This window comes from Ursus americanus, chromosome 35, assembly GCF_024610735.1.
Source record: "Ursus americanus isolate L20-20 chromosome 35, mUrsAme1.1.p, whole genome shotgun sequence".
Classification (NCBI taxonomy): domain Eukaryota; kingdom Metazoa; phylum Chordata; class Mammalia; order Carnivora; family Ursidae; genus Ursus; species Ursus americanus.
Window position 1 is genome coordinate 17,401,765 of NC_142161.1, and position 25,122 is coordinate 17,426,886.

Genomic DNA, 25,122 nt, shown 5'->3' on the forward strand with positions numbered 1-25,122 from the left:
ACAAAAAAACAAACATACTATAAATGTTGCCATAACACTTTTATCTTTTATCTCTCATCGGTCTTTATAATGGTCGTACTCAGATTTACCATTTGATTTGGTTATTTTCTGAACATGACTATTGATTGCTCATCTTGACTTTTTCTTTTTGCCATTTCCCATGGCTGTTGGTGATATTTAAATAACCAACTAATCGATAGATGTTTTTTCCCTTTTAATTATGGTGATTATATTGAAGAATTAATTAATCTCTTTCATAGAAACAAGAAAATTAAATCTGAATTTGGTCATCCATTCTTCGTTAGTTTATAAAAAATGTTGGTTAACACTAACTGCTTATTAAAGTTAATTATACTGTCTCTTTTGTTATTAAATGTCTTTTTATTTATTGACTTTTGAGGGAATTAACTAAGTGCTATTTGTCCAAGCGATACAAGACCCTAAATGTTTTTACTGTGAAAATTCGGCTTATGAATTAAATGGAAAAGTAGTTCTTAAAAGAATATTTTCTAGAATAACTCTGGGCAAAAGATGGTTGATCTTATGATTTATTAATGCTAGTCAGACAGTTACTTGACTGAGAACTTTGGTAGGTATGACTACAGAGTCTTTTTCAGGGAAACTTGAGCTGGAAACTCTAGAATGATAAGGTTATAGATTATAAACTGAATGGGGCTTTCACCAATGGTGTGTGTACACTGTGCTTTTGGGAAGATAACTTATTTAACCTTTTTAATTATGCCGAAAACTGCACTTTATTGAGATTTACTACAGGTAAATAAACTGAATTCTGCTTCAAACAGAAGAATAAGTATTACCTGAGTTTTCAATAAGAATTTATCTTTTGGATCCATAAAATGAAACTGAAAATACAGAAAGGAAAATGCTATAAATTGCTGCCAGTTCAATTAAGAGTCGAAAGAACAATTCAGAAGGAGTTGGACCAACAACGTGGAATTTAAATAAAAGTTACGAAGGAGCCAGAGTGATAGAATCTTGAAATCTCCGAGGTACCTTAAATAGTACCTTAAATTGCATGAAATAACCAACTATCTAATGCTTATCTCCCCTAAAACTGCCTACCAGTTTGTTTCTTCCAGCCTATGACTGAACACATACAACAGATAATTCCCTACCATGCTTCTTTTATTTCTCTTACTAAAAAGTTACTGTAATAAAAATTAAGCCTGCTGATATTCATCCCAATTTTATCCTTAGGGGCTTAAATAGAACTAGTTTTATCAGATAGAACATATCAACAACCTCCTCTTTAAAGAGAGTAGTGAATATCATAGAGCCAAATGAGACTACCACTCTCTTATTCCAGAGTCTAGAAACCACTTCTATTAATGTGGCCTAGATGACATTAGCCTTTGTAGGTGGACATCACACACTTGACACAAAGTGAACTCAGTTTCAACAATATTGCTGCGAGGTCATATATCCCAATTAAAATGATTTAGAATCTAATTCTACCTCCTTTTCAGTTTTCAGTTTAATCTTCTGGTCTTTTCAAAATCACATTACATATATCAATGCACTGAACATATGTTTATAATTTGGTACAAACCATTGACAAATACATTGAAAAGAAGAGGTATAAAGACCTAGGCATTTGACATACCCTTAGAAACTTCTAGATTTATGCTAAACCTTCAATCAGTGTCATCTGGTACAGTGACTTAACCAGTTTGTAATCTATCAAATTATAGTAGAATGTACCTATTTCTCCACTTTGGCAAGAAATGTATCATTGAGATGCCTATTATTTATTAGCTGATATCCCGATAGCCTGTCTGTTACAGATGATTTATGTTTGAACTTAATAATACCATCAGAGAAAGAACTAGGATTGTTTACTTTCTATTTCCTTTTCGTCCACAATTCAGTCAGTCACCAGGTACAGCTGATTGTCTTCTAACATATTTTCTATTCTTTTCTCCTTCCATGCTCCCACCTTTGTTCAAGCATATTTCACCTCTCCTTCTTGCCTCCCAACCAGAGGCAGATCCATGTTTGAGAAGGTCTGAAGCTTACACAATCTGCGGGGTCCTCTTTAAGAAAAATAATACAAACTTATAAAAGTAAAATTATGTATATTGAAAGTGACCTGTACCAGGGAAGAGGCCTAAGGCTTAGCTTCACAGTAAAGCTGCCTTTGGGCTTCACTGATTAGCTAGGGCTTTGGAGCAGAGCGGCAACAAGACTGACTGACAAGTTTCCCACTCCCACGGTGCCCCCAATCTAACCACAGGAAGTATCCTGCTGCGCCAAGACCGGCAGCAGGTCATGGTATTCGGGTGCTGAATTAATACGAGCATAATGTGGGCACAAGGACAGGAAATTAGCCCTTAAAACAGACTGTGATTGACAACTCATTTCTTTCTCTCTTTCCTTCTTGCCTTCTTTCTTTCTTCTTCCTTCTTTTCTTCCCTTTTTCATTCTTGTTGACTTTTTGGGGGGTGGGCAGGATTCAGTTCCCTCTTCATCCTGACCAGACTGCCACCGGAGCTACCTTCCTGAACTTGACCCTGACTTCTGCTTTCATGTTTTAATTTAAGTCATCTGCCCCTGGGAAGCTATTTTCCAAACTTCGGGTTCCAGGTCTCCTGTCTTCCTCCTCAGGGCCACCAGTACCAAAGGATGAGCAGGCAGGTAAATGTGAGTGGAGAGAAGCAGGGGCTGGAACTTCATGCTTTGTGGTCTTTGCAGTGGCCTAGCTCCTTGTTGTGGATGTTAGGAGACACTGTGGAACAATATTTGTGTTTTTGCTCTTCTATAAAAGCCAATATTCATTATGATAATGATTATTTGGACATCAATTTAATACTTTAAATTGCATGTGCCTGAGACCCTTGACATTTGCTGTAGTCCAAGATCTTTCCGAATGTCACTTATATACCGTGAAAGTTATATTCTGAATAGCACTATTACATTATCTCTTAGAACGTAAGCCAGTGAAAATGAGCCACCAGCATCAGGAATAACAAGGATGCTTTTGAAAATTTGATTTCTAGGTCCTGTCCCACTGTGTGACAGAGTAGCAAAGGCCTTGAAGGAAAATGACAAAGCCAATGGTTCTCAAATTTTAACAAGCACCAGAATCACCTGGAGGGCTGTTAAAACAGATCACTAGGCCTCAACCCAGGAGTTTCTAGTTCAGTCAGTTTGGGGTAAAGTCTGACAATCTGCATTTCTATCAAGGTCCCAAGTTATTCTGATGCTGCTCGTCCAGGGACTATGCTTTGAAGGACATTGGCTTAGGCCTTCCCATAAGTTCAGTGACATGCACAGTGCCAGGCTTGCAAGTTCACCAACACCACCATTCAAACAGACACCTCAGCAAAAGCACAAATCACCCCAAGTCACAGACTTAACAATCACTTATATATTGTCCATTTCAAATCTACAAATGCCACGTGTCTACTGAATTTAATTTGCTTTTGTATAGCTGAGTGCTACACTGAAGCATAACCTTGTCTCTTTTCTAAAGGACACATATTTCTTTTATTCAAGTACCTGGACAATACTGTAATTACGATGATGAAAATTCAGTGACAATGAACCAAACGCGCAGTGATAAAGATTTATTTCCTGTTCATGTTATGAGTCGTCTGTGGATCAGCTGCAGCTCCCCTATACCTATCTTCTCATTCTGGGACCCAGGCCACGAGGAGCACTTCCTATCTGGCCATGACCTTGTCATTGCAGAGGGAGGAAAAAATGGCAGAAACACACTATGGTTCTCAAGGCTTCTGCTTGGACATACGTAGTATATGCCACTTGTGCTTACATTCCACTAGCCAAATAGTCACACGGCTCAGACTGATGTCAGTGTGTCATATGACTGCATGTGGGGATATATAATCCTATAGGTTGGGCATCAAAAAATGAGAAAGAAAGGACAATATTGCATATTCGAAACTGAGATTTTCATTAAGCTCTAAATAGTGGGATTTTAGTGACCGAAATAAGAATCCAAAACAAAGAACAAACATTTGTTATCTGCTCACTTTGTATTGGGGAGGGAACAAAAGGACGAGGCCAAATGATGGACAAACTGAAAGGGAAGAACATTACAAGGGTCCCAGCCAGTCAGTCCATCCCTAAAAATAGAAACTTGGCCAAGTTCTTTGGTTTCCCATCTGCAATGCAGAATTACAAAACATCCCATAATCCCTTAGGAATATTATAAGGATTCATTGATTTCCAGAGAGGTTAGTAATTTCCCCCAAGGTATTTTCAAGGTCTATGTTTCTTCAGGAAAAAAAAAATTCTCAAGTCTAAATTTAGTTTTAGCTGTTATTAAAGTCATGACATTGTACTTACTCTGGAAAGAATACCTGAAAACTTAATTTCTGACCTTGTTAAAGCAATTTTAAATTGCTTTAAACTTTTTTTTTTTTTTACTTTGATAGATTATGTATCCTCTACTATTAAATGAATAGGGCCAAGGGCACTTGATAATAAAATTAACCTTGATTTCCTTTCTAAACCGAATAGAATCACATTATATACTAGTTAATATATATAATTAATACTTTGAATAACACATTTTACTCTTCTGTCATAGTTTTCTACTAACCTATTTTCTACACGTACTTAAAAGAAATGTTTACTTACTGAAATTTTTTTGTTCTCTAAGGAATACATTCTAATTACTCTTTTATGATTGGCAATAGCTGAAATATCAAGACAATAACTATGTTTATATGAAATTGCTCAGAGGTGTCTATTGTGATGTAAATGTCTGCCTGGACTTTCACTGGTGGCTTGCTGTTAAGACAATACAGAGATGCTACTGAATTTTGTAATCTGGTAATTTCCAAATACCAAGCACTATTGACATAAAATCGAGGGTGCTATTTGCTTACCAGCTGCCACGCCAAATAGGAAAACACTAGTAATTTCCGTGACTACTGGAATCCAACACTAATGGAGGGGTGCCTGGATGAACGTTAAGTGACAATTCAGAACAGCTCTCTGGGGTCTGAGACAAGACCATGACAACAATTGTCAATGTGAAAGGCGTCAGCTAGAAATGGATTGTCTCTTAGAGGGGTGCAGTGCCTGACAGGCAACAAAAAAGAGTAAGGCGACATGGCGGCGATTTACTGGACCTACAGATACATTTTCCTTCTCTTAAACCATGTTTTTGCCACCTTATTATTAATATATGGCATATATGCTTTCAAAGATCTCCTCATGCACTATCTCATTCTCTCCTCATAGCCCTTCTGGTCATATCTACTTTGAAGATAAAAAAACATATTTCAGAGAATGTAAGCAACTTTTCCAAAGTCATACATCTAGTTAAGGAAGGTATTAGAACTTGAATCCAGGTTCTCCACTTCATAGTCTGATGGCCTTTACATCAAACCATGCCTGCCTACTCCTGATTTTTAAAAATAATCAAATTACCTTGCAGTCAATTCAATTTCCTCATTAAAATTTACAGGAGCATGAACTGATTATTCTTAATCTCAAATTCTTTATTATATAGAAATGATCTGTATGTCTATTACATACCCATTTATTAGAAGTGTTTAAGAATAGCCCACTCTCGTTCCTGGGCATAGGATCTACTCACCAGAGCAGGGTAGGTAAATGTCCAGAATTACAGAAAGTATTTCTAACAAGCATCTTTAGGTTTGAGTTTGCCAGAAGGTTTTATCAGATATCTGAATCACATCCCCCACCATTGAGACACCAAATATGAGCACAGGTGACGTATCTATTATCACACCCCCTCCCCCTACCTCTCAAAGTTACCTGAATCAGTGAGAAGTCAATTAGGACAGGCAAAGAGATGCATTTTAGGAAAAACAGGAGTTGCTAACTTTTTAGTCTATTATTTTCTCTAGGTCACCTTGCTAGATGTTACAAATGATATGGTGGGAAATACAAGACCTGGTTTTTGCTGTCGAGGACAGACAGTCCAGGGGGAAAGATGGGGAAAATACATCAATGATAACCAAAAATGCATACTAATTAATCCTGTATTAATCACATACTCAACAAATATGTATTGAAGACCAAACTTAGGCCAGGTACTAGACCAGAGATGGTGCATACATAAAGGAACAAAATAGAGGAGACAGCAGTGTAGAAATTAAAGCAACATGGATTCCATTCATTCTCAAAAAACACCATATAGGGGTACCTGAGTGGTGCAGCTGGTTAAGCTCTGACTGTTGGTTTTGGCTCAGGTCATGATCTCAGGGTCATGAGATCGAGCCCCATGGATGCTCAGCATAGAGTCTGCTTAAGACTCTCTCTCTCCCTCTACCCCTTCCTTGCCCCCCCCCATGCATGTGTGTGTGCGCTCTAAGATAAATAAATAAATCTTTTTTAAAAATTAAGTATATAAGACTTCACTGTAGATACTGAAACAATTCAGATGCAATACTTCCTAAGAAAGCAAAATACAAGGAGAGTGCTCTGTAGAAGTTAAAGCATCATAGCTGTCACACACTTCAGACAAATGGAGGATTACCCTGGCATTTTTCTGGAAGGCCAACTGAAGCCCTAAAGAATGGTAGAACAAAGAAGAGAAAAGTATTTTAGATTAGGAGACTGGTATATGTAAAGTTATAGAAGATGGAAATGAGTAAGACCTACCCGGGAGAGAATAATGAGTAATGTATTCCATTAATGACAAGGGAAGAAGTGGGAGAAAGGGATTGACATGGGTCAGTGGAGAGGTTTAAATTGCAAGTTAATAAATTTAGATATGTTGTTACAATGGGGACCCATGAAAGTCAGCAAAGTTATTTTTTTAAAAATTATGTTATGTTAGTCACCATACAGTACTTCACTAGTTTTTGATGTAGAGTTCCATGATTCACTATGTGCATATAACACGCAGTGTTCATTGCAATATATGCCCTCCTTGATACCCATCACTGGACTAACTCATTCCCCCACCTCCCTCCCCTCTGAAACCCTCAGTTTGTTTCCTGGAGTCCATAGTCTCTCATGGTTCATCTCCCCCTCTGATTTTCCCCCCTTCATTTTTTTCTTCCTTCTCCTAATGTCCTCCATGCTATTCCTTATGTTCCACGTGTAAGTGAAACCATATGATAATTGTCCTCTGCTTGACTTACTTCACTTAGCATAATCCCCTCCAGTTTCAACCATATCGATACAAATGGTGAGTATTCATCCTTTCTGATGGCTGAATAATATTCTGTTGTACATATGAACCACATCTTCTTTACCCGTTCAGTGCTGAAGGGCATCTCAGCTCCTTCCACAGTTTGGCTATTGTGGACATTGCTGCTATGAACATTGGGGTGCATGTGCCCTTTCTTTCACCCCCTCTGTATCTTTGGGGTAAATACCCAGTCGTGCAATTGCTGGGTCATAGGGTAGCTCTATTTTTAACGTCTTGAGGAACCTCCATACTGTTTTCCAGAGTGGTTTTACCAACTTGCATTCCCACCAACAGTGTAAGACGGTTCCCCTTTCTCCACATCCTCTCCAACATTTGTTGTTTCCTGCCTTGTTCATTTTTGCCATTCTAACTGGTTTAAGGTGGCATCTAAATGTGCTTTGATTTGAATTTCCCTGATGGCTAATGATGTTGAACATTTTTTCATGTGTCTGTTAGCCATTTGTATGTCTTCTTTGGAGAAGTGTCTGTTCATGTCTTCTGCCCACTTTTTGATTTAATTATTTGTTTTTTGGGTGTTGAGTTTGAGAAGTTCTTTATAGATCTTGGATCTGAGCCCTTAATCTGAAATGTCATTTGCAAATATCTTCTTCCATTCTGTGGATTGCCTCTTGGTTTTGTTGACTGTTTCCTTTGCTGTGCAGAAGCTTTTTATCTTGATGAAGTCCCAAAAGTTCATTTTTGCTTTTGTTTCCATTGCCTTTGGAGACATGTCTAGCAAGAAGTTGCTGTGGCTGATGTCAAAGAGGTTGCTACCTGTGTTCTGCTCTAGGATTCTGATGGATTCCTGTCTCACAGTGAGGTCTTTCATCCCTTTAGAGTTTATCTTTGTGCATGGTGTAAGAGAATGGTTGAGTTTCATTCTTCTGTATATAGCTGTCCAGTTTTCCCAGCACCATTTATTGAAGAGACTTTTTTCCATTGGATATTTTTTCCTGATTTGTTGAAGATTCATTGACCACAGAGTTGAGGGTCCATATCTGGGCTTTCTACTCTGTTCTATTGATCTATATGTCTGTTTTTGTGCCAGTACCATGCTGTCTTGGTGATCACAACTTTGTAATATAGCTTGAAATCAGGCAATGTGATGCCCCAGCTTTGTTTTTCTTTTTCAACATTTCCTTGGCAATTTGGGGTCTTTCCTGGTTCCATACAAATTTTAGGATTGTTTGTTCCAGCTCTTTGAAAAATGCCATTGGTATTTTGATTGGGATGGCATTGAAAATATAGATTGCTCTGGGCAGCATAGACATTTAAACAATGTTTATTCTTCTAATCCATGAGCATGGCATGTTTTTCCATCTTTTTGTGTCTTCTTCAATTTCTTTCATAAGGTTTCTGTAGTTTCTAGAGTATAGATCCTTTACCTCTTTGATTAGGTTTAGTCATAGGTATCTTATGGTTTTTGGTGCTATTGTAAATGGAATCGATTCCCTAATTTCTCTTTGTACAGTTCATTGTTAGTGTATAGAAAAGCCAACTGATTTCTGTGCATTGATTTTGTATCCCGCCACATTACTGAATTGCTGTATGAGTTCCAGTAATTTGGGGGTGGAGTCTTTTGGGTTTTCCACATGAAGTGTCATGTCATCTGTGAAGAGAGAGAGTTTGACTTCTTCTTTGACAATTTGAATACCTTTTATTTCTTTTGGTTGTCTGATTGCTGATGCTAGAACTTTTAGTACTATGTTGAACAATAATGGTAGAGTGGGCATCTTTGCTGTGTTCCTGATCTTAAGGGAAAAGCTCTCAGCTTTTCCCCATCATTGAGAATGATATTTGCTGTGGGCTTTTCATAGATGGTTTTTATGAAATTGAGGAATGTTCCCTCTATCCCTACACACTGATGAGTTTTAATCAGGAAAGGATGCTGTATTTCATCAAAGGCTTTTTCTGCATCACTTGAGAGGATCACACAGTTCTTGTGTTTTCTATTATTAATGTGTTCTATCACATTAATTGATTTGTGAATGTTGAACCACCCCTGAATCCCAGGAATAAATCCCACCTGTTCGTGATGGATAATCCTTTTAATGTACTGTTGGATCCTATTGTCTAGGATCTTGTTGAGAATTTTGGCATCCATATTCATCAGGAATATTGGTCTGTAATTCTCCTTTTTGATGGGGTCTTTTCCTTGTTTAGGGGTCAAGGTAATGCTGGCCTCATAGAACGAGTTTGGAAGTTTTCCTTCTGTTTCTATTTTTTGAAACAGCTTCAGGAGAATAGGTATTACTTCTTTAAATGTTTGGTAGAATTCCCCTGGGAATCCATCAGGCCCTGGGTTCTTGTTTTTTGGGAGGTTTTTGATCACTGATTCAATTTTGTTACTGGTTATTGGTCTATTCAGTTTGTCAATTTCTTCCTGTTTCAGTGTTGGTAGTTTATAGGTTTCCAGGAAGGCATCCATTTCTTCCAGGTTGCTTAATTTATTGGCATATAGTTACTGATAATGATTTCTAATAATTGTTTCTATTTCCTTGGTGTTAGTCATGATCTCTCCCCTTTCACTCATAATTTTATTAATTTGGGTCCTTTCTCTTTTCCTTTGGATAAGTCTGGCCAGTGGTTTATTGATCTTATTAATTCTTTCAAAGAATCAGTTTCTTGTTTTGTTGGTCTGCTCTACTATATTTCTGGTCCCTAATTCATTGATCTCTGCTCTAGTCTTTATTATGTCTCTTCTCCTGCTTGGTTTAGGCTTTATTTGCTGTTCCTTTAGGTGTAAGTTTAGCTCGTGTATTCGGGATTTTTCTACTTTTTTGAGTGAGAGTTGGATGGCTATATATTTCCCCCTTAGGACTGCCTTTGCAGTATCCCATAGGTTTTGAACTGATGTGTTTTTGTTCTCATTCGTTTCCATGAATTGTTTAAGTTCTTCTTTAATTTCCCGGTTGACCCAAACATTCTTTAGCAGGATGGTCTTTAGCTTCCAAGTGTTTGAATTCCTTCCAAATTTTTTCTTGTGATTGAGTTCCAGTTTCAAAGCATTGTGGTCTGAAAATATGCAGGGAATAATCTCAATCTTTTCGTATCAGTTGAGACCTGCTTTGTGACCCAGTATGTGGTCTATTCTGGAGAAAGTCCATGTGTATTTGAGAAGAATGAGTGTTCTGTTGTTTTAGGGTGGAACATTCTGTATATATCTATGAAGTCCATCTGGTTCAGTGTGTCATTCAAAGCTCTTGTTTATTTTTTGATCTTCTGCTTAGATGATCTGTCTATTGCTGAGAGTGGGGTGTTGAGGTATCCTATTATTAAAGTATTATTATCAATATGTTTCTTTATTTTGGTTAACAGCTGGCTTATGTAGTTGGCTGCTCCCATGTTGGGGGCATGGATATTTACAACTGTTAAATCTTCTTGTTGGATAGACCCTTTAAAGAATGATATAATGTCTTTCTGTATCTCTTACTATAGCCCTTAGCTTAAAATCTAATTTGTCTGATATAAGAATTGCTACCCCAGCTTTCTTTTGAGGTCCATTGGCAAGAAAAATTGTTCTCCATCCCCTCACTTTCAGTCTGGATGTATCTTTAGGTTTGAAATGAGTCTCTTGTAGACAGCATATGGAGGGGTCATGTCTTTTTATCCAATATGCAACCTTGTGCCATTTCATGGGAGCATTTAGGCCGTTCACATTGAGAGTGATTGTTGAAAGATATGATTTCAGTGTCATCATGTTGCCTGTGAAGTCCTTGTTTCTATAGATTGTAAATTTCTGGTCTGTATTACTCTTGGAATCTTTCTTCCTTTATAGAAACCCCCTTAATATTTCTTGAACAGCCAGCTTGGTGGTCACATATTCTTTCAGTTTCTTCTGGTCTTGGAAGTTCCTTGTCTCTCCATCCATTCTGAATGACAGCTTTGCTGGATAAAGTATCCTGGGCTGCATGTTCTTCTCATTTAGTACCCTGAATATGTCTTGCCAGCCCGTTCTGGCTTGCCAGGTCTCTGTGGACAGGTCTAATGTTATTCTGATGTTCCTCCCTCTGTACAAAGTTGATTCGTAAACTCGATTCTGCTTCTCCATTCTTTGGCCATTGAATAACACTTGTGCTGTTCAATGCTCAGCTTTGGTTTCATTTTTGCTTTGTGACACCTAACAGAGAAAGTACTCTCAAAGAGAGATAAGGGGTCTCTCCTGGGATTCCACCTCTTTATTGGAGAAAGAAAAAATCAATCAGTAACACCCTAATTTTGATTTACCAAGCTCTACGTGACCTGGGCTTTGCCTCTCCAAAATCTTTCATGCTATTCTATTCTGCTATGCTATAGATATTCTGCCCTTTCTTTTCTTCAAATATACCAAACTCATTCTCAGTCTAGGGGTTTGGAATGAGCTATTATTACTCTGGTTGTAATATTATTCCTTGATACTTACTGGACTCTTCCTTATCCCACAAATCTCTGTTTAAAAGACAGTCACCTCCTCAGCTACCTTTTACATTCTAGTAAAGGGAGACAGATAATAAACAAATTATTTAATTAAATAAGATAAAGTCAGCATTAATTAATAAGCATTATGCAGAGAATGGAAATAGCATGATGTGATACTGCAACTAGGTAGGCCTTTCCAAAGACTTGCTAAATTATCCCTCCCGCCCTCATGATTATCATATCCCTCACTGGGGCATCAGACAGAAAACATCTCAGAATCTTAGATATAATACTATCCCTTTCCAAATGACCCCTTTTTTTTTTTTTAGCTTCCCTGAAGAAGTTTGCTAGATTACCCAAATTACTTTGAAGGAACTTTTATTAACTACAGCGTGTACTCATTTGTTCACAGGAGTCTGAAAGATTACACTCCATTTTAAATTGCTAAAGTGATTCTGTTAGACAAATCACAAACCATTATATCAACCCGAAGACAGTAAAAAGGCAAGCAGACAATTCCTTCCTCCTTTTCTCCATCTGTAGAATGAGGTTAATGAGACATCGCAACTTTCCACAAAATTGTCTTCATAAAATGGGTTTGGATATAAATAGAAAGAACGTAACTGTTTTGTTGTAAATATGTGTCACATTTATGCATTCTATTTTTTAAAAGATTTATTTACTTATTTGAGAGAGAGAGAGATTGTGTGTGAGTGGGGGGAGGGGCAGAGGGTGAGGGAGAGAGAGAACCTCAAGCAGACTTCCCACCAAGTGTGGAGCTTAATATGGGGCTCGATCCCATAACCCTGAGATCATGACCTGAGCTGAAATCAAGAGTTGGATGCTCAACTGAGCCACCCAGGCGCCCCTACCTTTATGCATTTTGAAAGAGCACAGGGTTCATAGATTGAATGGGAAAGTTCTGTAGGCTTGCAATGATTCTGACAAACAAAAGCATCTACTATTGGCTATGTCTAGAAACCTGGGCACCAAAATTCAAGACACTGCCCTTAACACAAATCTCAGAGTCATCCTGGATTATATGTAATGAGTTGGGATGTTTTAAAACAAATCTAAACTCATGTAGAGAAAGATAAAGACATTTTTGAGAAAAGTATCATTTGGAACTCAAAAGGAACAGCACATACGATTAGAAGGTCTCAATTCTTATGAGTTTTCTCTATTAGGTTGAGGAAATTTCCCACCATTGCCAAATAGTACCAGTGCCTACTTCATAAAATCATTACATATATATATATATATATATATATATATATATATATATATATATATACATATAAAATATATATAGTAAAAAATATATAATATATATAACTCCTTTCTTTCATTATTATTATAACAGATTTTAAAATTCAATGTGGATTGTCTCTTACTGTGTGTGCATTGCATGTCTTATAATTGCATTATAGTTGTAATCTAATCATTGGAAAGAATTAAGTTCCATTAGACTTCTTTTTTTCTTCTTGTTTAGTAGTAGTGCTAATCTCATGATTCTTCCAACCATGATTCACTTTCTGGTCTTTGTAGTTCCATTAAGGCTTCCTTACATAATATAGAACAATATTTTTATTACACTATTGAGGATTTTAACACAAAATAAAGTGATTATTATTAAGCCTTGAACTTTTAAAAAGGGAACTCCATAATTCTGCGAGCTGTCAGAAATCTTCAATTTCTAAAGATCAAAGGCAACTGAAACCTGATTTTCAGCTGAGTCTCATTCACAGCAAAAAATTGGAAGCATTTCTTGAAAGATTGAGGCATATTTTAATAATGGAAAATCATATTGCAAATTTCTCTTTTTAAGCTTCTTAAAATATTTCACAGAATCCTTTTCGTCAGATGTGCGTCTTTTCTTAGGAAAGAGAACATACCCTCGGGATGAGATCTCAGCATTATTCAAAAATGGAAAAAGGCAGCTGTAACAGAACTAATATTTAAATTTTGTAAATTATGCTAGGATTAAGTTAATACTCACACTAGAATATTGCTGTGAAAATCAGAATATCAACTGATAGATTAATGTCATTTTACAACTGACTCTAAGGATAATTTTTGTCATGTTTTGACTTAGAAAGTATCAATCTAAATCTTTCATTTTTACAATATTCATCATAGCAATGACAAATGATGATTAAATTAAGCTCTACCTGGAACATTGCCATTTGTCCTGTCTTCTGTTAAACATAATCTGCATCTTACATCGATTTTATATGCCAGGCACTATGCCAAAAATATTGCATGTCTCAATTACTACAACAACCCTGTGAAGTAACTATAAGCTTGATGACAAAGAGTAGTTAGTTTTGTTCACTGACAACATCTAGTACTTAGAACAATGTCTGCCACATAATAGGAGTTCAATAAATATTTGTTGAATTAAATGATTTTTACACATGAGGTAAGTGGAAGTGCTAAGGACACAAATGAAAAGTCATATTCTTGTTTGGCTCGATTCTTTCTTACCTTCCACCCCTGTGGCTCCATATAGCTGAATTTCCAGGAAAAAAAAAAAACCAATTTCTTCTAGGATGAGAAAAAAGAAATCAATAGTCCTACATAACTTTTGAGTTTTCCTTTGTGGGTTCACAACAGCCAGGCTTCCAAGCTACAGATCAGATAACAGACCTGACAGGAGAGGAAAAATGGCAGTAATAGCTAGAGGTTGAAATGATACTAAAAGTAGAGTTTGAGAAGATAGTGAACTAAAATTTCTTCAGGCCTCTCATTTGCAGGGGATCTGGGCTGGAGTCTGAGGATCTGACAGGGCTCCTGACTCTGGGTGGCAGACGTAACATCAGCCGTCAGAGGGTGGAGGTCCTCAGGTGCTTCTAAATATCATACTGGCCTATGGAGCTTCAGCCTATTGAGACTGGCCCCAAATGATCAGGAAAGATGGTTGAGAGGTGCTCTTGAGAAGACTCTAGGTAATGCTATTAACTCACAGATCACCAAGCCACCACGATATCTTTCACTGAGTCTAGCTATTGCCCCATCCACAGTCTAGGACAGAAGAGAGAGTCTGAAAGTCTATAGAACCAAAGCTTGGAATGGGAGTGGTCAAGAAGCCAGGGCGATCCATGCATAGGTCTAACTTGGGATATGCAGGTCATTGGGGAATGTCATTTAAGAGATCTCTTTTAAAATGCAGGGGCTTATTGGATTGGGGGGGGTCAAAAAGAGGTAACACAGGTGATTCCATAAAGTAGGGACCCAAAGATCACGGCAACCCAAGCTTCTCTTTACAGCCTTTTCCCCAAGCCCCCCACAAGCATCCAGTGCCCTTTCTTCACTACAAGTACCACATATTTCTGAACATACTCCAAAAACTGGGTAACTGAATTCTGACAGAATGAGTATCAGCAAAGTCAAGGAAGACAACTGACTTAGCTAAATGCCTTAATACAAAGAGCTGCTTCCCTGAAAGTGCTATCGTACACACTATATTAGCTTTTGACTTAACGTTTCTGTTGATTATCCCCATTCTGAATATGCTGCTTACTCTATTCTTCGTAGTCTCCAGCCAGGAATTTGAACACAAGGAAAGAAATTTCCAGGGTAGTATTGATATGAAGACTATCAGTTAAAAGAATTGTCCCTAAAGGTAGTATTTAATGTGAATACCAATAGCTTGTATCATTTTACCTTGGGAGACTGAAAAAGACAGAAAGCCTCAAATATCAATAATGACTTGAAAAAATAATTCAAAAAAGTCTGAGATAAAAAATCAAACAGCTACGTTTTTTCTTATAGCTGTTTAATGAGTTATTGTAAATTCTTTAGCTGCTTGTTAGTTGGTGAACGCATATGCACACACAATGACATCATTGGTGTTTCTGCAGGCCACTTAAAACATCCACACGCCTCCTTCCCAACCCCTTGATCCCTTCCCAAGGGTGGTGACAAATAGCAATTGTTGCTGGCACAAAGCTAGAGGGAAATTGTACAAATTATTACATGACCTTGAGATCAATCAATAATCTGAAAAACATGCTGGAAAAGAAATCATCACCTTTTTAGAGCTTGAATAGCCTCTGACTTTCCGATTTGAACCTGATTCTGGGGTAAGTAACTACCACTTCCTCATTTGTAAATGGACTCTCTCAGTATCACCCTTTGCCTCCCTTATAGAATTTCCCAAGGAGTCACTAGACTGCCATTAAAACAAAAATAAAGTTGGAGAAGTTTCAGAGGTTCCCTGTAATTATTACAAACATCATTCTGAATCATACTGTGCTTGTTGCATGAAATAGGAGAAGCAAAACAGGTATTTTCTTTAAAATAATAGAGTTCTTTCTGACTTTTGAAAGTGGAAAACTATTTCTATATCTAAAAGATGATGTAATTTTTTTAATAAGTGGTGGACATCAATAGGTGATTAAAAGAACATGTTTTGAGTCTAGTAGCTGAAGAAGTGTTACTATTAAATAGGGCTTTCTAAAGAACACAGGTCTTTAAAAATAAGATCTTTAAACTGCATTGTAATTTTAGAGCCTAGAACTGCTCCTGGCATATCATAAGGGCTCAGTAAATATTTGCATAATTTAATGAATTTTCCTGATAAAGTATAATGTATAGTAAACGAAGTGATGTATTTTTGTTAGACTAAATGCTTACCTATCGTCCCTACCACATAGAATAGTAGCATGTTACAATAAAACTATCTTACCTATGGAACCAGTATGATTCCTTTATTTGTTTCAAAAACATTGCCATAATATAACTTATACATAAGCAAGCCAGTAATCACAGTTTCAAAGACGGCATACTATCCCTTCAAACTAAAAGCTCTATTTGAAAATTTGCAAGTAGGAGTGAGTAAAAGGTCTAAATATGGGTAGAACTAAAATACAAGTTTAAAATCCAGGATGTCCACTAAGGAAATCTGTTAAATGTGTGACAGTGACTAAGGCACCTCCTGTATTACTGCCTTTTTTTTTTCCAAAGAGAGAGAGGGGGGGAAGAGGGACAGAGGGAGAGAGAGTGGGAGAGGGAGAGAGGAAATCTTAAGCAGGCTCTACACCCAGCACGAAGCCCCACGTGGGGTTCAATCACACAATACTGAGATCATGACCTGAGCCTAAATCAAGAGTCGGAGGCTTAACTAACTGAGCTACCCAGGTGCCCCTATTACTGTTTTTTATGTAGTAAGAGAAAAGCTTGGGGAAAGTATTGGATCTAAGATTATATTGATCCCAATGCCAAAGTGAACTTAAAACTAAAATTTTATGTGACACCCCACTACCTAATTTATTTCAATGCATGCTTCTGACCACTAATATATAAGAATGAGATTTAAGCAAATCCAACATTTTTCTGCCTGTTAACGACATTCTTTACCTTTTAGTATTTGATGGATGGTTCCTTTCTCTCATCAACACCAATAGGATTGCAGTAGAATAAGGACAACACAATATAATTAACTTTTCAAATTAGGAAAGCATTGTTTTATCGTCCTCTTACTATTATTTATCTTTGGCCATTTCATTATTTCTATGCACTCCTATCTCAGGAAAAGGGAAAAAGTAGGTAAAGAAGGTAAAATTAAGAGAAGTAATTATGAATGTTTGCTCAAAAGTGATGAAACATGAGATGGGAAGATCGAAACCAGTCCCGAAGCAAGAACTCTTGAGGAATCTGAATTTTTGCCAAAGATGATAAACAATATAAATTTTCTCACATATTAATCTTTTGCATAATGTTGGTCTTTTTTTTTTTTTTAAGATTTTATTTATTTATTTGACAGAGACAGAGACAGCCAGCGAGAGAGGGAACACAAGCAGGGGGAGTGGGAGAGGAGGAAGCAGGCTCATAGCGGAGGAGCCTGATGTGGGGCTCGATCCCATAACGCCGGGATCACGCCCTGAGCCGAAGGCAGACGCTTAACCGCTGTGCCACCCAGGCGCCTCATAATGTTGGTCTTAACAATAAGTCTCTCTAGAGTCATCCAAAGAGATGACTTGATGCAGGTTTGAAGATAGTGGAGGTGATGAAGGTGGGCTGATACTGGAGCTTCTCACAATGACGATTTCTATTTAAAAACAAATTGTGCAGTTATACTTACCCAACATTCAGATTTTCTGGTTTAGTTTCAGTCTTATATGACTTGTTTTAAACAAGAAATGATATATTTATTTGTATTAAAAATGTGTGTAAATGTGAACTTGATGCAATACCCAGAGAATCATTGTCCATTTGGCCTCAAACCTGCTCATGTGTAAACATTTTCTCATTTTAGTTAGTGTTACTCCCTGGTTATAATCAAGAAGCAACTGCTCTGTGGTTCAACTTCCTGGTTGGTGGGTAGAATATGTGAAACTAAAAGGGCATGACCCTGAAAGATGATTGCAAATACTGAATCTAGACTGCTAGGGCAAATAAGCCCATAAACTTTAGTAAAGTACTGGGGTGCAAGTCAAGTGGAAAAGTCAGAATTGTACTGACTTAAGTAGGTTTCTGATTTGTATACGAAGTTGATCATTTGCCATTGATTTTCGAATCACTGGTTATACAGCTAGATAAGCATACATAATACACACATGTTGGTTTTTTTCAGATATTAAAACTATCTCAAAAAGTTGCTTTCACAGAGTATAAAACATACTGATACACTGAGATCCTAGTGTGCATATATATTTTATGCTATGTGTATGAATCTATATATTTAAGTCTGGGAATCTCAATGATTCATACAGGCCAGTTAGTACCAGTTGTTGAAATCAAATGATAATGCTAATGAGTTCTATGTCACGGGTAGGAATCTTACAAGGTAAAATTCCCATTGAATTATGTATAATGTTTTCCATGCTTTACCACTGGGTGCTATAATTTGGCTGACTATGTCTAAGATGTCTCACGGAGCACAAAGGATGACATAAGAAAGTCAAAAATTTTCAGCCATATAATACAAGTAATCATCATATTATTAAGCATATAGGAAGTGTTACACAAATATTAGCTATTCTTATCACTACTACTGTACACAGACCACTTTGAGGATAACCAGATCAGTTTCTACTAAGAATAACTAATATCAATTTCATAGATAAAGGGTCACGCACAACTATAATAAATGGCTATAATTTTATAAGTATTACAGACGTTAGCAGTAAATACATATGTTCATTTCCTCTTTTTTTGACATCTAGAAGAGATGATTCTATTCGATAATGCTATCTTGAAGTGAGATATTCAATGGATAGCTTCCTGAAGGAGTTATGTGTTATAACAGAGAGGAAAGAAGAGACTGTTTGCTACTTTCATATTTCCTACTAGATGTGCCCAATATCTACCAAGGGATGATGGTCCTCTTAATGTAAATCACACAAATTTCAAAATGCATTTCTGCTGTAGAAAGTCTCGTGATTCGAGTTACAGTTATAATTTCAAATGTTAAAACTTACAAGAGAACTAAGCTTCAGTTAGTTTAAATTCTATTAGAAAATTATTTAAACTGTGTAGCTATTCAGAAAGACAGCACCAGTGCATGAAGATTGTCTGGCAGGACCGATAACATAACTCACATCATCCCTTTACTGGAGTGAACACAGAACAACGAGAGAGGGAGCTTTCAGGTCAATAGATTTGTGCAAACCAAGACTTGAAAAGGCCTTCTGGGTAAGCGCTGTGAACCATTAGCTTGTAACATTCACCCCAAACGAGACACTGTCCAAATTTTAATGTGGCAATTCTCATAAGAACCGTGGCCTCCATAGCTGACCTTAAGTAACTTCAAATTTTATTGCAATTCCTTGTAAGATTTGCATAAAACATGACTTATTGCTTGTTTCAATTACGTCCTTTCCATCATTCCTCAGTCTGTTTATCCAGTGGTACTAACTCCCAAAGAATTACTTTTCTTTTTTTTTTTTTTTAAGAATTACTTTTTAAATTTTACCAGCATTAAGAAATGGTAAGCAATTTTTGATATTTCTCATGCCAATCCATGCTCTCTTCCTTGTTTCTTTAGGACACTTGCCTTGGGTGGGCATCAGAATGGTAAATCCACCAATACAATAATATTTCAGCTGGAGCAAATGCACTTACTATGTTAGCTTTGAAGAACAAAACAACTGAGATTTCCATACCAGAAGGAAACAATCAACGAAATGATGGAACGGGAGAAGATATTCGCAAATGACATATCTGATAAAGGTTAAGTACCCAAAATATTTAAAGAACTTACAAAACTCAACACCCAAGAACCAAATAATTCAGTTTTTAAAAAACAGGCAGAAGACATGAATAGACATTTTCCCAAAGAAGACATCCAGAGGGCTAACAGACATGAAAAGATGCTCAGCATTACTCATCATCAGGGAACTACAAATCAGAACTACAATGAGACATCACCTCACACCTGTCAGATTGGCTAAACTTAACAACACAGGAAACAACAGGTGTTGGCGAGTTTGCAGAGAAAGGGGAACTCTCTTGCACTGTTGGTGCGAATGCAAACTGGTGCAGCGACTGTGGAAAACAGTACGGAGCTTCCTCAAAACGTTAAAAATAGAACTACCCTATGACCCAGCAATTGCACTACTAGATACTTACCCAAAGAATATAAAAATACTAATTCAAAGGGACACATGCATCCCAATGTTTATAGTAGCATTATAAAAAATAGTCAAATTATGGAAACAGCCCAAATGTTCATCCACTGATGAATGGATAAAGAAAAATAAAGAAAAGGTGGTATACACACACACACACACACACACACACACAATGGAATATTACTCATCTGCAACAATATGGATGGGGCTAGAGTGTATTATGCTAAGCAAAGTAAGTCAGTCAGAGAAAAACAAATACCATATGATTTCACTCCTAAGTGGAATTTAAGAAACAAAACAGGGACGCCTGGGTGGCTCAGTTGTTAAGTGTGTGCCGTTGGCTCAGGGCGTGATCCCAGCGTTCTGGGATCGAGCCCCGCATCAGGCTCCTCCGCTGGGAGCCTGCTTCTTCCTCTCCCACTCCCCCTGCTTGTGTTCCCTCTCTCGCTGGCTGTCTCTCTCTCTCTTAAATGAATAAATAAAATCTTAAATAAAAAAAAAAGAAACAAAACAGATCAACATAGGGGGAAAAAAAGAGGCAAACCATAAAACAAACTCTTAACTATAGAGGACAAACTGAGGGTTGCTGGAGGGGAGGGGGATGGGGGGATGGGCTGAATGGGCAATGGGTTTTAAGGAAGGCACTTGTGATGAGCACTGGGTGTTGTATGTAAGTGATAAATCACTAAATTCTATTCCTGAAACTAATATTACACTATATGTTAACTAACTGGAATTCAAATAAAAACTAAAAACCAAAATAAATAAATAAATAAAAAGATAAAAGTATATCATTGTAAGATCTAAGTAGATATTCTAATAAAAAGGAAAATAATTTATTTTCAGAATTTATCTTAAATAACATTGAAACGATTATCTAAAATTGGTAGCAAAAGTATACAAATGCCAACAGTGTGAAGACGAAATAATATGAATTAAAATACATTTTATAGGACACTATGTGCGTCACTTTAGTAAGTAGTGCTTTATTCACATCACCATTAAATGTCTCCCTGATGGTTGATGGAATTCATTGAAAGACTAATAAATCTCAACATGAAATGTTAAGGAAAAATGGGAGCTATTATTTGGACAACTATGTGGTCTCTAAGTAAATTTACCAGGAAAATGGAATGGCTCATTAACACTAATGGAAATGATAGCAAGGTGTCTGTGGAATGGTGAGATTTAATTCATCAGTATCTGGATTTACAGGTAATTACTTAAAACAGGTGGTTGGATCACATGGTGCTTTAAATTGCATGATTCAGACATTATGTTAACCAGGGCACCCTGACCTTCTGTCTCTGCACATATAAGTCTGAGAAACAAAATCTATTCTAGATAATGCCTGATGTGGTGTATTTTGCATGTTATTGAGTACAGGAATACTTGCGAAAGCAGTTTGTCAGTATACGGGACTACTTGTAAAGCGCTACTCAGCTGGAACCCAAATAAGCCGATCCAACTGTACCAATGTTATAATGAAGACAAAAGCAAAAACTGAAGATAAACTTCCCTGTACTATGCGCCATATTTGGGCGGTTGCTCTAATCGCATTCTTGAACAACGATCCTGTTTCTGAGCCCTAGTTTCTTCTATTTAACACTGAAGGGCTTCTTTAAGTACATGTTCTCAAATGCATGGCTGATTTACCTGAATTCCTGCTGGGAATTAAAGGGTTGCATCGACTTAATGTCAGGTTGAATGAAAAACATCTACCACTAGACAAGGCACTAGAACAGCTTCTACCACCAGACAAGTAATTTTATTGTGGGTATTCATTACTTTGATATAAATGAAGTAGGAATACTGTACATAGCGAATGAGCTGGGAGTACCGATACAGCGGCCAGGGTAATATTGCAAAATGAAGGTCAGGTCATGTCAGTTCTTAGCTCAAAACGCTCCATTTCTAAATGCAATGTGTTATCCTCAATTAGAGTAGAAACTAGAAAACAGACAAAGGACATTAGTGGGAAAATTGATAAATTCAAATGGATTCCATAGTTTGGTTAGCAGTATTGTACCAAAGTCAATTTCTTGATTTTGAAAAATCTACTATGGTCATATAAGATATGAATATTAGGGGAAGCTGGGTAAAAGGTATAGAGGACCTCTACTCTATCTTGGCAATTTTCCATATATTTAGAATTATTTGAAAAATAAACATCTTATTTAAACAAAACCAAACCTCCCTGTGTCACTTCCAATAAAATCCAATGGCCTTACGAAGACCCATGAGGCCCTCCAGGTTCTGACACCCCAGTACTTCTCTGATCTCAACTCCTATTACTCCTTCCCATGCTCACTCCTCTCCAGCCACTGGCCTCCTTGCTATTTCTCTAGCACACCACCCATGTTCTCACCACAGGGCCTTTGCAGTTATTTCTCTCCTTGAAACATTCTTCCTCCAGCTATCCACAAGGCACACTCTCACATCCTTCCAGTCTCTACATATAAAGACCTTCTCAGTGAGGCCATCCCTGGCCTTGTTTGTTTTCTCTGCTAGAAAATAAATGCCCAGGGGTCAGGGAGTTTTGTATGTTTTTTATTACTTTATCCTCTGTGCCTAGAACAGTGCTTGATATAGACTGGATACATGATAAATATTTGTTGAATGAATGAATGTACAAGTGAAAGAAGAAAGAAGGAAATAATGGAAGATAGACAGATGTACCAAATGGAGGCTGAAGAGCACTCAGTCCTTAAAATACATTTATCATCATTTAATGTTATGGACTCACATAATTTTTAAATAAGAGGCATTTCTCTTTTCATTGTTCCACCACCCAGCATGCTGTTTCTGCAGTGATTTGTATTTATTGTTATTGCTAATAAAACCGGAAACAGATGTTATAGCTTGCTTTTTAAATCTTGGGCAGAATCGCCTATGAAGATAATTTCCTTTTGGACCTTCATACTAATTAACTGGTATAATAGATCTGCAAAGAACTGTTTCATCCCCATCAGTGTATTAGAGAAACACATTTTCAACTGATTTTGAAACTTTCACTTGTTCTTGTCATACTTACTAGTGCTTCCTCTCTTAGTCCCTTTCTAACTATGCCTACCATCACCTACTGTTTCTGTTTATAGTCAGGTGACATGACAAGCAAAAGTTTATGTGGATTTTCAGTTCAAACATTTCAATGTAGACTGAACAGTGAGATACCAGAAAGGTAAAAGAGCACTAAGTATATACACATCCCCCCCCACATACACACACACTGATTATGCAGACCTAAGCACACTGATATCCTAAAATTCTGTATTTCCAAGGCTATTGTTTTTAATCTAGTTTTAATGCATTTTTAAATCAGAACAGTTATTGTTTAGATGAAAATGAAAGTTCACAAAGATACGTGTTCAGGGGCGCCTGGGTGGCTCAGTTCATTAAGAGTCCAACTCATGATTTTGGCTCAGGTCATGGTCTCAGGGTTCTGAGCTCAAGTCCCGCTTCGGGTTCCATATTCAGTGGGGAGTCTGCTTGAGGATTCTCTCTCTCCCTCTGCCCCTCCTCCTCTTGCACTCTCTCTCTCAAATAAGTCTTTAAAAAAAAGATACACGTTCATAATTTTTATCCAAATGCAATATAAGCCGACATTATGAGTGTGTTATAATGGTGACGACGGGCTACATGTTGTCAAATTAGAGGAAGGGGTATTGTCATCCTCTAGTCCTTTCGCTTCTACCCCCAAAAAGATCAACAAGTAAATGGCCAAATACAAACGTTCTAGTATTCCATATTAGTATATTCTACTAAATAATACAACATATATATTTCTTTCACTTTCCATCCTTATCATTACCCATGGGCACAGCTACTTATATTGTCTACCCATTTGCGGGAGCTCACAATTTGTGGTGCTGACTCTTTCATGTACACTGCTTCTACAAAGAGTATTTTGGAAATCTGGTCCCCAAGGCAGACAGTGAGACGTTGTAGCTTAGGTCCCTATAACACCACAGTATCAACTGAGACCTTCAATCACTTGTGAATCCCCTGCTCTCCACCAGTTTTCTACTTGATCTCATTTTTTTGGCCTACCCTTGTGGAGGTGTCATCTGTATATGTTCTCCACTCTCTAGGATGTGACTCATCTTGGCCTGGAAACTTAGAGCACATTTAGAACCACCAGGTGTTTTCATAGATTGTTCTGTTCCATCTTGGACTTCCTTTCCTTCCTAACAATGTTTTCCTACACTTTTTAGTGCCAATATTATTCATGATAGAGAAGAAAAATCAGAGTGCTAACTAAAAAGACATTTCACAAGTGAAAAGCAACCGGTTTTAGAAACAAATTACATGTGAAGGTTCAGGGAAATATGGAGCTGGGGGCAATTTCCGGGACTTTGGGTGGCGTATTGCTCAGAGTTCTCCAGAGAAACCAATAGAATGTTATACATATAAATAAAGATTTGTTATAAGGAATTGGCTCACATGATTATGGAGGCTGAGAAGTCCCAAGATCTGCAATCAGCAAGCTGGAGACCCAGGAGAGCAAATGCTATCAGCTGATGGTTCCAGTTCAACTCTGAAGGCCTGAGAACCAGAAAAAGAGATAGTGTAAGTCCCAGTCCTAGTCTAAATCCAAAGACGGGAGAAGACCAATGGCCCAGCTCAAAGATAGGCTGAGAGAGCAAATTCTGTCTTGCTTGGCCTTTTTGTTCTGTTCATGCCTTCAACACACTAGATGGAGCCCACTTGCGTTGAAGAGGGCAAACTGCTTTACTCAATCTACCAATTCAGAAACATTGTCAAAGATGTATCCAGAATAATGTTTAACCAAATATCTAGATAGCCCAAAGCCCAGTCAAATTGACACATAAAATTAACATCCTAGGTGTTCGGGTGAATTGTGATGTTTTTATTAGCAGGAGAAGAAAGATTTGACTTCTAGACATGCACAGTATGAAGTTGCCATGGAAAACGGAGTTTGAAATACTGTTTGCAGCCCAGTAAAGATTTTGAGACTCTTGGTTTAGATTT

The 25,122-nt window shown here is 37.3% G+C and overlaps 1 long non-coding RNA gene across 9 annotated transcripts in view; it reads right to left on the reverse strand.

Annotated features, from left to right (window-relative positions):
• LOC123793773 (uncharacterized) overlaps window positions 1–25,122 on the reverse strand; it is a 601,572-nt gene that overhangs the window by 56,771 nt on the left and 519,679 nt on the right. For all 9 annotated transcript variants that reach the window (XR_015723052.1, XR_015723055.1, XR_015723048.1 and 6 more), the window contains one exon: window positions 24,574–24,675. This is a non-coding gene — a long non-coding RNA (uncharacterized LOC123793773). The remainder of the gene's footprint in view (window positions 1–24,573; window positions 24,676–25,122) is intronic.